Source organism: Gopherus flavomarginatus, chromosome 1 (genome assembly GCF_025201925.1).
Source record: "Gopherus flavomarginatus isolate rGopFla2 chromosome 1, rGopFla2.mat.asm, whole genome shotgun sequence".
NCBI classification, from domain to species: domain Eukaryota; kingdom Metazoa; phylum Chordata; order Testudines; family Testudinidae; genus Gopherus; species Gopherus flavomarginatus.
In genome coordinates, this window is record NC_066617.1 from 376,262,420 (window position 1) to 376,274,788 (window position 12,369).

The 12,369-nt window shown below is 46.1% G+C and overlaps 1 pseudogene; it reads left to right on the forward strand.

Annotated features, from left to right (window-relative positions):
- The first annotated feature begins 3,174 nt into the window (after positions 1-3,174).
- Positions 3,175-4,223, forward strand: LOC127044596 (olfactory receptor 52R1-like; annotated as a pseudogene).
- Positions 4,224-12,369: the final 8,146 nt, after the last annotated feature.

A 12,369-nucleotide genomic window follows, 5' to 3' on the forward strand; every position in this document is an offset into this window, starting at 1 on the left:
CTTCGCAGTGTGTTGCAAATGTTAATCGTCCAGAGTGGTAATCATTTAGCCCTTATTTCCAACTATAATATTTTTGGCTTCAGATTCCAGTGATTGGGTCTTGCTTTGCCTTTCGTCAGCAGATTAAAGAGTATGTTATTGATATTTAAGATGAATAAATGAAGCTCCATAAGTCACTCTCTCTGACCGGCATTTTCTCTAGTCTCTAATAATTTTTGTGGCTCTTTCTGCACCCTCTCCAATTTTTCAACATCATTTCTGAAATGTGGAACCTGGGAGTGGAAACAGTCAGTGCAGAGGTAAAATCCTTCTCTTGCTCCAAGTCACCACTCCCCTGTTTATGTATCCAAGGATCTCATCAGTGCTTTTGGCAACAGCATCAAGCTGGGAGCTCACAATGAGTTGGGTGTCTACAATGACCCCTAAACCCTTTCCACGGTCCCTGTGTCCCATAATGCAGTGCCCTGGTCTGTGGATCAAGACTGCATTCCCTGTTCCAAGAGGATCTCTTTGCATTTGTCTGTATTAAAATATTTTGTTTCCATGGCCCCAGCTCACCAAATGTTCCAGGTCAATCAATGTGCCTGCCCCAGCCTCCTCTTTGTAACCAATCTGCCAATCTTTAGGTCATCAGTAAAGTTTATCTGCAGTGTTTTTCTATTTGCTTCCAGATCATTGATGAAAATATTGAATAGTATTGGGCCAAAAATGGATCCCTGTAGAACCTCATAAAAACAGCTCCATCCACTGACAATGGCCCATTGACAACTGTTTTCTAAGATCTCTAAAATCTTTCAGTTAGCCAGTTTTTAGTCCACTTTACATGTGCTCTACTGATATTGTATCTGAATTTTTCCCCCTACTGAAACAAACGCCTCAGAGAAATCAAAGTGTATTGCATCTGCTTGGTTCCCTTGATTGATCAAAAGTGTGTTCTCATTTCAGGATAAAATCGGGTTTATCTGACAAGACATGTTTTCTATACACCATGTTGTTGACTGGCATTAATTATATTCCTATGTTTTTTTAACTAATCCCAGCCCAGCTTTTCCATTCTTGCTTAATTTTGTAAAATCTTTTTTTTAAACTTTCCCTTTTTTAACTGAATATTTTACATTTAACCCAGACCTGTCCTGTTCTCCCCCCCCACACTTTTCTTTTCCTTTTGTCTCTCTGGCTGCCTCACCGTGTACCTCTGGTCCCGAGTGAGATGTGCTCTTGATCAGCCAGTCGTAACTCAGGTGTTTGGAACTCTACGATTCAGTTGTAGATGCTGTTTGTCACCATCCTTGTCTTCTAATGGACTGGAAACTATTTTATCATCTTAGGTGATATATTTTTCTCATTCTGCTTCTTTCCGAATGCAGAACACAATTATATACTGAAGGTATCTACCTTTCCTGCAACATTAATAAACTTTGTTTCACCCTCAAAGAATTGAGCTAAACCTTTTCTAGGATTTCTTTTGTTCTCAATATACTTTAATAACCTTCTTTTTGTGATCCTTAGAACTGGGAATCATGGATTTTTCTATGATGTTTTTAGCATCCCTTATGAGTTTCATAAATTCCAATTTGTATTATTTGCTCTCTCTATTTTCCTTTTTCCCTATTTGTTAAATATTCCTTCCCATCCCATCCCCCAAGTTGCTGCCTTCACTTTGTCAGTAAACTGGATTTTTGTCCAAAGTTCTCTACTTTCTGGACTAGTGGCTTTTTGCCAGTCTAATTAAATGTTCTACAAGAAATCACACTTTTCCTTCTCTTTTTTTCTCTTCAAATGTTTCCTCCCCATCAGTTTTATTGACCTTTTACCTTTGCTTTGGGAAATTAGCCTGTAGCAGGGTGGTCACCCTGCTCCATCCCTGAAGGACGTAAAACAGCCCTGGGAGAGGGCTGCCCTGGGGAGCCAAGAGTAAAAGCAGCCCTGGAGAGGGCTGTGGCTGGGAAAAGGAGTGAAAGTGCCTGTGTAGCTGACCACAGGTGAGGCAGCTCAATTAGGGCTCAGCTGGCTCTGGTAAGAGGGCTGGGGACCAGGAGCTGGAAGAGTCTCACTCTAGCCCTGGCATGGGAAGGGATAGCTGCCTGGGATCGAGGAACCTGAATCGGAGCAGTACAGGGGAAATGGGCAAAGGGAGCTGGGAAGCTCCAGCCTGGTAAACCTCCAGGCTGCAGTCTTTGGTGAACACCTACAAAGGTATTGGGGCTACAGAGATGCAGCTTGGGACTAGGCAGAGGCATCTGATCCAGCCCTCTTGCCAATGATGAGTGGCCATGACAGACTTCACTCTGCCCCAGTGAGCAGGGGCTAGATGATGAGTGGCAGTAGCCACTGAGGCAAGTGGGCATAGAGGGTTGGGGGTTCCCTTGGGAGGGGAGACCCAGAATTTGGGGGCATTGCCAGGGGGCAGGACCCCAAGGTAAAGAAGCAGTTGGGTCCGGAAGGGACACGGGGGCCAGATTCCAGGAGGAGGCGCTCCATATGCTGGAGAGCTAATTCCCGAGATGACGAGCAGGAGGTGCCACGCTGGTGAGTCATCCTCTCACTACATAGCCCTTTTGAAACACTAAGCATCTATAGATATTACTGGTTGGGAACGGATCTGTGTTTGTCCATTGGAATGTCACCAGTTCCATTTTTTATTTTCCTCTCCTCTATCATATACCCTCTTACTGGTCTCTTCTCTAAACTAAACAGGCCCAGACTTCACAGTCTGTTGGCAGCCTCCCCCATTCTCAGAGCCTGTCTCAGAAATCCCCTTTCTATCGGCTTTATCCTTTATAGAGACTGAATGTCCACAACTGAGTGTGTGTCCAGAGCAGGGTATTCTCCATCCCATTCCTTAGGCATCTGAACATTGTCTTTGTTTTGACCACTGCTAAGAATGAGCCGAGCTGCCATCAGTGGCGACCAGGTCTTTCCCATAGTGTGAGTTGTAGTGGAGATATTTCCCTCCGGTACATGTTTTATCAAAGCTTTCTTTCTTTTTCACTCCTCATAACAACCCCTCCCATAGTGTGTGTAGTGTCTCATATTAACATTGTCTCTCCATCCAGGCATTCGTACTGCGACCATCACCCTAGAGCCTGAGAACATTAAGGAAATCAGAGGAACGTATAGTACGTGCAGGAGACTCCATTCTCCCTCAGAGTTGGACACCTTCTCTCCTACTCCATGTCAGATTCCAACACAACTGACTTCACCAACCCTCCACCTTCATCCTGCTGGGCATTCCTGGCCTGGAGGCACCACATGTCTGGATCTCCATCCCCTTCTGCACCATGTACGCCATAGCCATCTTGGGGAACTTCACCATCCTGTTCATCGTGAAGAGGGAGCCAAGCCTTCATGTGCCCATGTACTATTTCCTCTGCATGCTGGCTGTCACTGACCTCGTCCTGTCCACATCCACCCTGCCTAAAATGCTAGCGATCTTCTGGTTCAATTCCAGAGAGATCGATTTCAGTGCCTGCCTCACCCAGATGTACTTCATTCACTGCTTCTTAGTGATGGAGTCTGGGATCCTCGTGGCCATGGCTTTGGATCGCTATGTCGCCATCTGCCACCCCCTGAGATTTTCCACCACCCTGGCAAACCCAGTGGTGGCTAAGATTGGCCTGGCCGTGGTGCTGCGCAGCATCATGCTCATACTGCCCTATCCCTTACTGGCGAGGCAGGGGCCATATTGCAAAAGCAACATCATCCCCGACATACACTGCACACACATAGCGGTGGTGAAGCTGGCTTGCGCTGACACCCACATCAGTAATTACTACGGCCTCTTTGTGCTATTCTGCGTGAGGGGTCTGGATATGTTTTTTATTGCTGTGTCCTATACCCAGATCCTCAGGGCCATCTTCAGCCTCCCCACACAAGACGCCCGGCTCAAGACTTTTGGGAACTGCAGCTCCCACCTCTGTTCCATCTTAGCCTTTTACATCCCAGCTCTCTTCTCCTCCCTCACATACCGATTTGGCCAGAATGTGGCCCTGCATTTCCATGTTCTCATTGGCAACGTGAGCGTCCTGGTGCCACCCAGGCTAAACCCCATCATCTACGGTGTGAGGACCAAACAGATCCAGGACAGGCTGCTCTGTTCTGCCTTTTCCTCCAAAGCCCACCCTTGTTGCTCACTTCTCTTCTCCCCATCCCCAGCCTCTCACTGGATCATCTCCACCTCTCTGCCCCCAGCCCCCAGCTGGTCTCTCTCTGCCCGAGTCTGAGACAGGAACTGCTGCAGTCTGAAAAGTAGCCTGCAATGGATGCAGCGCTGGGGCCAACAGGACAATCAGAAGCAGAGCTGGAGTCCAGGAAGCTGTATAAAAGTGACTGAGGGTTGAGTGCAGGGTTGTGTGGCAGGTGTGCAAGGCTGTGCATCTACAGCTTGTGACCCCTAAGTCCCAGCAGAGTCCCGAGGGCAGAGACCATTGTGTGACATTGTTTTAGCTTTCAGCTTCCTCTCTTTCCTCCTGACTGAGGGTATCTAGCAGGCAGGGTCCCTGCAATGGGGATGGGCTGGGAGCCAGGCTCTCCAATAATGCTTCATAGAAATATGCTTAGGAGTATAAATATGACATATCTGGAATATGTTTTATACTACATGTGTCCCATAGACCGCTTCTGCCAGCATAATTAACCAAGTCCAATGAGTGCCTCCAGCTGATGCAACATTTATCGGTCAGGGGTGTGTTCTTTCACACCCATGACGCCCAAAAGTTTTACCAACAAAATTGTTAGTGTAGACAAAGCCTGAGTTGCATGCTGATAAAGACATCCACTGCCTCAATTCCTGCACTTTTTAAGAAGATTGCAATTTTCTGCTGGTCTTCTCTGTCAGCAAACCCAGCTGCTTGCACAGATGTATCTCAAAACTCTGCCTGAGTCTCTTCCCAGACTCTGCACCATTACCAGAGAGTTTCAACTGCTTGGGATCCTTCAATTGCTCCATCTCCAGGATGGCTCCTTTGTTCCTTCACCACAGCCCTGTTATCTCTCCCCTCTCCTCTGGTCTCCCCTCTGGTACGAGGGTTTGTCTTGGGAAAGCACGAGGAGGCAATACTACCTTTCGAAGGAAGGAGACGTAAAGCCTGCCAGTGACAAAATTGTCCATACTGCCAGCTGTGAGCCCTGCATGGCTAAGCAGGGGGTAGATTCTGCCTTAGAGAGTATAGAGTTATGTATCCTAGGAGAGGGTCCAGATAAGGAAACTGGGGAAGGAATAGTGGGAGTATAGGAATGTCTCCTCACTGGTCACTTGGGAGAGGATGCCCAGGACAGAATGGCTGGTTCAGCATCTCTGTACCCAGGCACTCAGCCTGTGGTTCAGGCTTTGAGAGGGAACCGTGTAACTGACCTCCCCATCTCTCGGGGGCAGAGAGAGGGGTAATGAAGGGTACCTCAATCCAGGTCCTAATTTTTCAGGAGTTTGTTCCTGACGTGCTTGTGAAAACTAACCCTGTCTCGTTAGGACAGGAGGTCGATCCTGCTGAAAATTATTGTCTGTGAAAACGCTAATGACCCATTAGACAGAGGGGAGGAAGTAATTCCGTGGATTGGTAAGACATGGAAGGCAGCTGTGAAAGAGCTGCTGAGATGTCATAAACAGATAGCTAAGGGTTAATGTTCTTTTACCTGTAAAGGGGTAACACAAGGAACCAAACACCTGACCAGAGGACCAATCAGGAAACAAGACTTTTTCAAATCTGGGTGGAGGGAAGTTTTGGGTGTGAGTTCTTTGTTCTTTGTCTTGTGTCTGTGCCCTCTCAGCTCTGAGAGTGATTTTTCTATCTCCAGGCTTTCTAATCTTCTGTTTCCAAGTTGTAAGTACAAGGATAGTAAGACAATAGGTTTATATTGTTTTCTTTTGTATTTACATGTGTGTAGTTGCTGGAATGTTTTAAATTGTATTCTTTTTGGATAAGGCTGTTTGTTCATTTTTCTTTTAAGCAATTGACCCTGTATATTGTCCACTTGATACAGAGCCTATTTTTAATGTCCTTTTTTCTTTCTTTTTATATAAAGCTTTCTTTTTAAGACCTGTTGGAGTTTTTCTCTAGTGGGGACTCCAGGGAATTGAGTCTGCAGCTCACCAGGGAATTGGTGGGAGGAAGAAGTCAAGGGGAAAATCTCTTTGTGTTAGATTTATTAAGCCTGACTTTGCATACCATCTGGGTGAGGGGGAGAGATTAGATCTCTCAGTACTTGTGTTTCCAGGACTGGAAGCAGGGAATCTCCTAGGGTCGTCCAGGGAGGGGAGCCTAGGAGGAAGTAACAAGGAAACAAGGGGTGGGGGTTATTTCCCTTTGTTGTAAGACTCAAGGCATCTGAGTCTGGGGGTCCCCCAGGGAAGGTTTTGGGGAGACCACAGTGAGCTAGGCACTGTATAATTCTTAGCTGGTGGCAGCGGTACCAGGTCCAAGCTGGTAACTAAGCTTGGAGGTTTTCATGCTAACACCCATATTTTGGACGCTAAGGTCCAGATCTGGGAAGAAATGTTATGACACAGAGAAAACACACCTCTTAGCCCAGAGTTCACAGATCCCAAACCTCTAGGGAATGGAGGTGGAGAAGGTCTCAGTGCTTGGAGTGGGGATCTCAGGGAGAGCACAAGATGGGACAGAGTAGGCTTTTTGTATTTGCATAATCCTGGGGTTGAGAAGCAGCACAACAGAGGGCTATCCAACATGCAAAGTCCCCTAATATCCTTACCTCATCACACCCTGGAATACCAAGAACTCAAAGATGGCCTTAGACTGAGATCCCTACTGAAGGGGACACTGAGGGAAAAGGAAACCCAGTAAATAAACACGGGTTAAGGTTCAGGAAGAAGGTGAAAGACACAAAGGGTATTGAACAAACCAAACTGTCCAAGCAAAAGGCTTGACATAATAAGAAGATTTCAAAATGCAGACTTGTGAATAAAGATTTAGTGTTGTTGTGAAATCTCATGAAGCAAAGTTTAATGGTTATTCTTATGACAAAGAATTTGGCACTGATGCTAAATCCTTTGAAGTGTAATACACATAGTTTTGGGGAAAAGATTTGTACATACTATGAGTAGTAAACATAAAGCCTTATGGGGATACTGCTTCTCAGCTAACACCTGTAAATAGGCTCAAAGCCTGTCACAGCAGAGAAACCACAATAAATCTCATCTCCTGTGTGGAAGGGGAAACTGAGGCACGCCTCATGGCCTTGGTGAATATCTCCATCTCTATTTGGAAAAACGCAGTGGTTAACCATGCTGCACAGACACAAAGAGATGTTTTCTAGCAGTGCAGACAAGGCACTCTTTTTGACTTTTGCGATCACTAGGCTACTCTACAAACTGTTAAAAGATATACAGAACTGAGCAACAACACCTCTGAGTAACACTACAATGTTTGCAACACTTGGGAATTGTATGGTCAAAACCTGAAAAGGGTTTTGGGCAAACTGCCTGTGCAGTAATCAGTGTCTAACACTAAGGAGGAAGATGTGATATTCTGTGCCCCAGAGCTGCACCCTGGTACCCCCATATTTACCAAGGTTATATGATTATAATGTGTTTTATATAAGGTATGTCCAGTGAGATTTCAATGGAAAAGATATGATTTGCTGAATATGCTTCCCCTATTTGTGTGCATGTATCATTTTAGTACCTAAAGTTAAGAATATTGAAATAGTACCAGTATTTCAAATGTGTTTACTCCTGGATAACACCCACAATATAGTTTACATCCAGTCTAGCCAGCACATTGTGGATGGACCATTCAAGGTAATGGCCCATTAAGAATCACAATAGGCCTTAGAAGAAGTTTATCTGCACCTGACTGACTTTCTTGTGAACTCTCTAGCCAGGATATGGGTAATGGCCCCTGCTATGACTCATCGAAGAAGGCAATGGCATGTGACCAGCTCATGTGACACTGGACTCCATCTTATGCTAAACTTTCCCACAAATTGTGCTGGGGCCTTTTGCTTTAAAAAATGAAGTTACCTCCACATGGTCTTACTCCCCCCACAACTCAATGCCTAGAAAAGCTTAGGAACAAGGACTGAACTGAGGCTATGTTCCCAGGCTGTAGGGGTTTCTAGCCTGTGCATGGAAAACTGGTGGGATGTTTGTACCACCAGATGAGACACGGATTGACTCAAATCCTGTCTAGTGTATAGAACATACATTGTAATACTGTTTATTTATGAGGTAACAAACCTTGATCAGTAAGCTCTTACTTATAGTCACTTAAAATCTATTCCTAAAACGGAGTGTTGTTTGAAATGCAAAAGGGAAATCTCCTCAGGAAATGGAGTTGGTGCATTGTCCTCTCCACATTGAGGGAGGAGCAGACTGGGTAATAAACTTACACTGATCAGGCTTCTGACCAGGGCAAAAAGGCACAGCTCTGGGGTCCTAGGCTGGGGAGCTGGGGGGAACTGGCTGGAGTCTCTGTAGTTCTGGTTCATGAGTGGCTAGTGAAAACATTCATGTAACCGCAGCTGGATGTGTTCCTGTCTGTGTATAGCTGTGTAAGTGCAAGACCTGAAAGAATAGTGGTTTCCCATAGCCTCACAGTGTGAGAGGGAGCCCAGATTGGTACTGTGATGGGTTGGATCACAGGAAACCCCCTGGGAACTGCCAACTGGTGTGCTAAGACTACTTCTAACCCATTTTTCCTGCCAGCTTGGGACTCCAGAACCCTGTCTGCTTTGATCCAGACATGCCTGCATGTTACAAACCCAGAACCATGTCTGAACCACGTCCCCCAACAGCTGCAGGCTTAACTGAAAACAGCTTGAGAAGTATCCCTGTCTCCAACACTCAGATGCATGCAAGTCTAGGCCTAATACAGTAAGAAAACTGAATACAGATAACATCTCACCCTCAGAGATGTTTCAATAAGCTTCTGCCACAGACTGGACGCCCTCCTAGTCTGGGCACAATCCTTTCCTCTGGTACAACCCTTCTTCCAGCTCAGCTGGTAGCTAGGGGATTTCTCATGACTGCAGCCCCCTTTGTTACCTTCTACCCTCTTATATCTCTTTTGCACAAGGCGGAAATCCTTCGTCCCTCTCTGGGTCCCCACCCCTCCTTCTAAATGGAAAAGTACCAGGTTTAAAATGGATTTCAGTACCAGGTGACATGGTCACATGTCCTGTGAGAGCCCAAGCCTCCATTCCTCCCAGCCTGACTGATAGGAAGCCTGCAAGCAAACAGAGCCATCTGCAGACAGAGGCCATCAAGATTCCAAACCATCATTAACGGCTCACACTTTGCATAATTACAATGGGCCCCCAGAGTTATATTTCCTATTTCTAGATTCAGATAGAAGAATGATACATTCATGTAAATAGGATGACCACACTCAGTAGATTATAAGCTTTGTAATGATATCTTACAAGAGACCTTTTGCATGAAGCATATTCTAGTTACATTATATTCACACTCATTAGCATATTTTCCTATAATCATATAGAGTGCAATGTCAAAGATATATCAGAGGGGTGAGCGGTATCCCAGTTCCAGGTTAAACCCCAGGGAAATTCATCACAGCCACCCAATGAACAGGTCCTCCTAGACAGTGAGTCCATTTCCCAGTTTTCATGCACTCATTTACTGAAGGGGAGATGGTGGCTACAGTAGGTAAGTCAGGACTCATGAGTTCTGTCTGTCATTCTCTGTGGGACCTCCGACAAGTCACGTCTCCCTTTGCCTGAGTTTACCTATCTGTATAATGGGCACATGTTCATAGGGACTTTACCTAGCTAGGTGTTTTCAAGTTCCGTTAACGAAAGGTTCTGCACAGCATCATAATAGTTCTTGATGAGAATTACTCATCTTTGATCCGTTAGCGACAGCCCTGTGTGCCTGTGGAAAGTGCTCATATCTCCCCTCAGTCATCTGTCTCCATATCCTTCTGTCTGCTATCTATGAAGCCATCATAGGCATTTACTTTGCATCTGACCCTAGGAGGGGGCCTAGGCACTATCCCAAGTTTTCTTCGTATTCAACTATAATTTTTAAATATACACAAATGCACAGAGCAGCCAATTCCTGTCTAAACCATCCTAGAGAGACTGGCGTCCCACCACCTTAGGAATACCTCTAGCGGAGGAGCTTCCACAACCTCACAAAGCGTCTGTTCCACTGTCCTCCTATTCTTAAAGTTAGGAAGTTTTTCCTCAGATGTAATTCCTCCATCTTTCTTATCACAGCCTTTCAAGTATCCAAAGACTGCTCCCATCTCTCCCTCAATCACCTCTTTTCCAAACCAAACACAAATGGTTGCTTCAGCCCTTGCTCGTATGGCTTGTCCTCTATCTCTTTGATCATCATTGTCGCTTGCCTCTGGATCCTTTCCAATTTCTCTACAACCTTCCCATACATCGGTGACCCAAACTAGACACAATACTCCAGCTGAGGCCTAACCAGTGCCTAGTAGTTGAGTACTATCATCTCCCATGATTTCCATTTCCCTTTTCTGAAAAAATCAACACCCCTGAAAAATGTAGCTATATCAACCTAACCCTGGTGTAGAAGGCATTAGGTCAACAGAAGAATTCTTCAATGGACTTAGCTTCCCCTCTTGGAGAGATGGATTAACAACTTAGACAGGAGAACGTCTGCTGTCCGTATAAGTAGTGTCAAAATTGAAGCACTCCAGCAGGACTATTGTAGCTTTTTAAGTGTAGATGAGTCATTAATCAGATCTTCCAGAAAAGCATCCAGTCTGGATCTGCTGGCATGGGGAGTTGGAGAACCCACCACTTCTCTTCGCAGTGTGTTGCAAATGTTAATCGTCCAGAGTGGTAATCATTTAGCCCGTATTTCCAACTGTAATATTTTTGGTTTCAGATTCCAGTGATTGGGTCCTGCTTTTCCTTTCTTCAGCAGATTAAAGAGTATGTTATTGATATTTAAGATGAGTAAATGAAGCTCCTTAAGTCACTCTCTCTGACCGGCATTTTCTCTTGTCTCTAATAATTTTTGTGGCTCTTTCTGCACCCTCTCCAATTTTTCAACATCATTTCTGAAATGTGGAACCTGGGAGTGGAAACAGTCAGTGCAGAGGTAAAATCCTTCTCTTGCTCCAACTCACTACTCCCCTGTTTATGTATCCAAGGATCTCATCAGTGCTTTTGGCAACAGCATCAAGCTGGGAGCTCACAATGAGTTGGGTGTCTACAATGACCCCTAAATCCTTTCCACGGTCCCTGTGTCCCATAATGCAGTGCCGTGGTCTGTGCATTCCCTCTTCCAAGAGGATCTCTTTGCATTTGTCTGTATTAAATATTTTGTTTCCATGTGTGGGGACTTATCCTCCCTACACTGATCTAGGTAGATGGGGTGCGGCGCTGGACCGGGGTTGTGTCCGGGCTCTTCGCGTGGAGCTGCCGCCTCCTCGCTGCCCCCTTGCTTCCCCCCGGGCCAGTCTCTCTGCTGCCGCCGTCCGGGAGAGGAGGCGAGTGGCTCGGGCCGCGGCCCCCGCTCCTCGCTCCCTCTCATACACTCGGGCACCGAGCGCTGCTGGGGCCCCGGCCAGGCAGCGCAGGGAACCCAGGCGGCCGGGCTCAGCGCCGCTCCCACTCTGGTCTCAGGTATGTGTGGGTCTCTGCGCGGGGCGCTCCGCAGGCAGAGGTGGGTGGCAGCTGCCACGCGTGAGTGCCCGTTGCCTCCTCGGCCGGAGTCCTGTGGCTGTGGCAGGGGGCGCTGGGGGGGCCGGTCCGGGCTGCAGCTCGTGCCTCGGATCCCCTTGTTTTCTGTGTCTCACACAGAGCGATTGGTTCGGGAGAAGAGAGGGGAAGAGGCTGTAGATCGTTCTTTGTGTGGTCGGGGATTGCGTCGTTGCGGTTGGCCAATCAGGGGTGATTAGAGGCATGGTAAGCGCGTGATTTTTCTTTTTGTCCAATTAGATTGCTAGCATGTATGATGTTAGCCCGCATGATTGGTTCTTATGTAACCAGACTTAACTATATAAAGGGGTAGTAGAAAAGAATAAAGGAGATTCCTGACTTGTTTGCAGCTGTGTTGACTGTGTGAATTTTCTTCGCTCCGCATGAGATACCACATCCATGGCCCCAGCTCATCATATCTTCCAGGTCAATCAATGTGCCTGCCCCAGCCTCCTCTTTGTAACCAATGTGGCAATCTTTAGGTCATCAGTAAATTTTATCTGCAGTGTTTTTCTCTTTGCTTCCAGTTCATTAATGAAAATATTGAATAGTGTTGGGCCAAAAACGGATCCCTGCAGAACCTCATAAAAACATCTCCATCCACTGATAATGGCCCATTGACAACTGTTTTCTAAGATCTTTCAGTTAGCCAGTTTTTAGTCCACTTTACATGTGCTCTACTGATATTGTATAGTGTGCATTTTTTATCTGAATTTT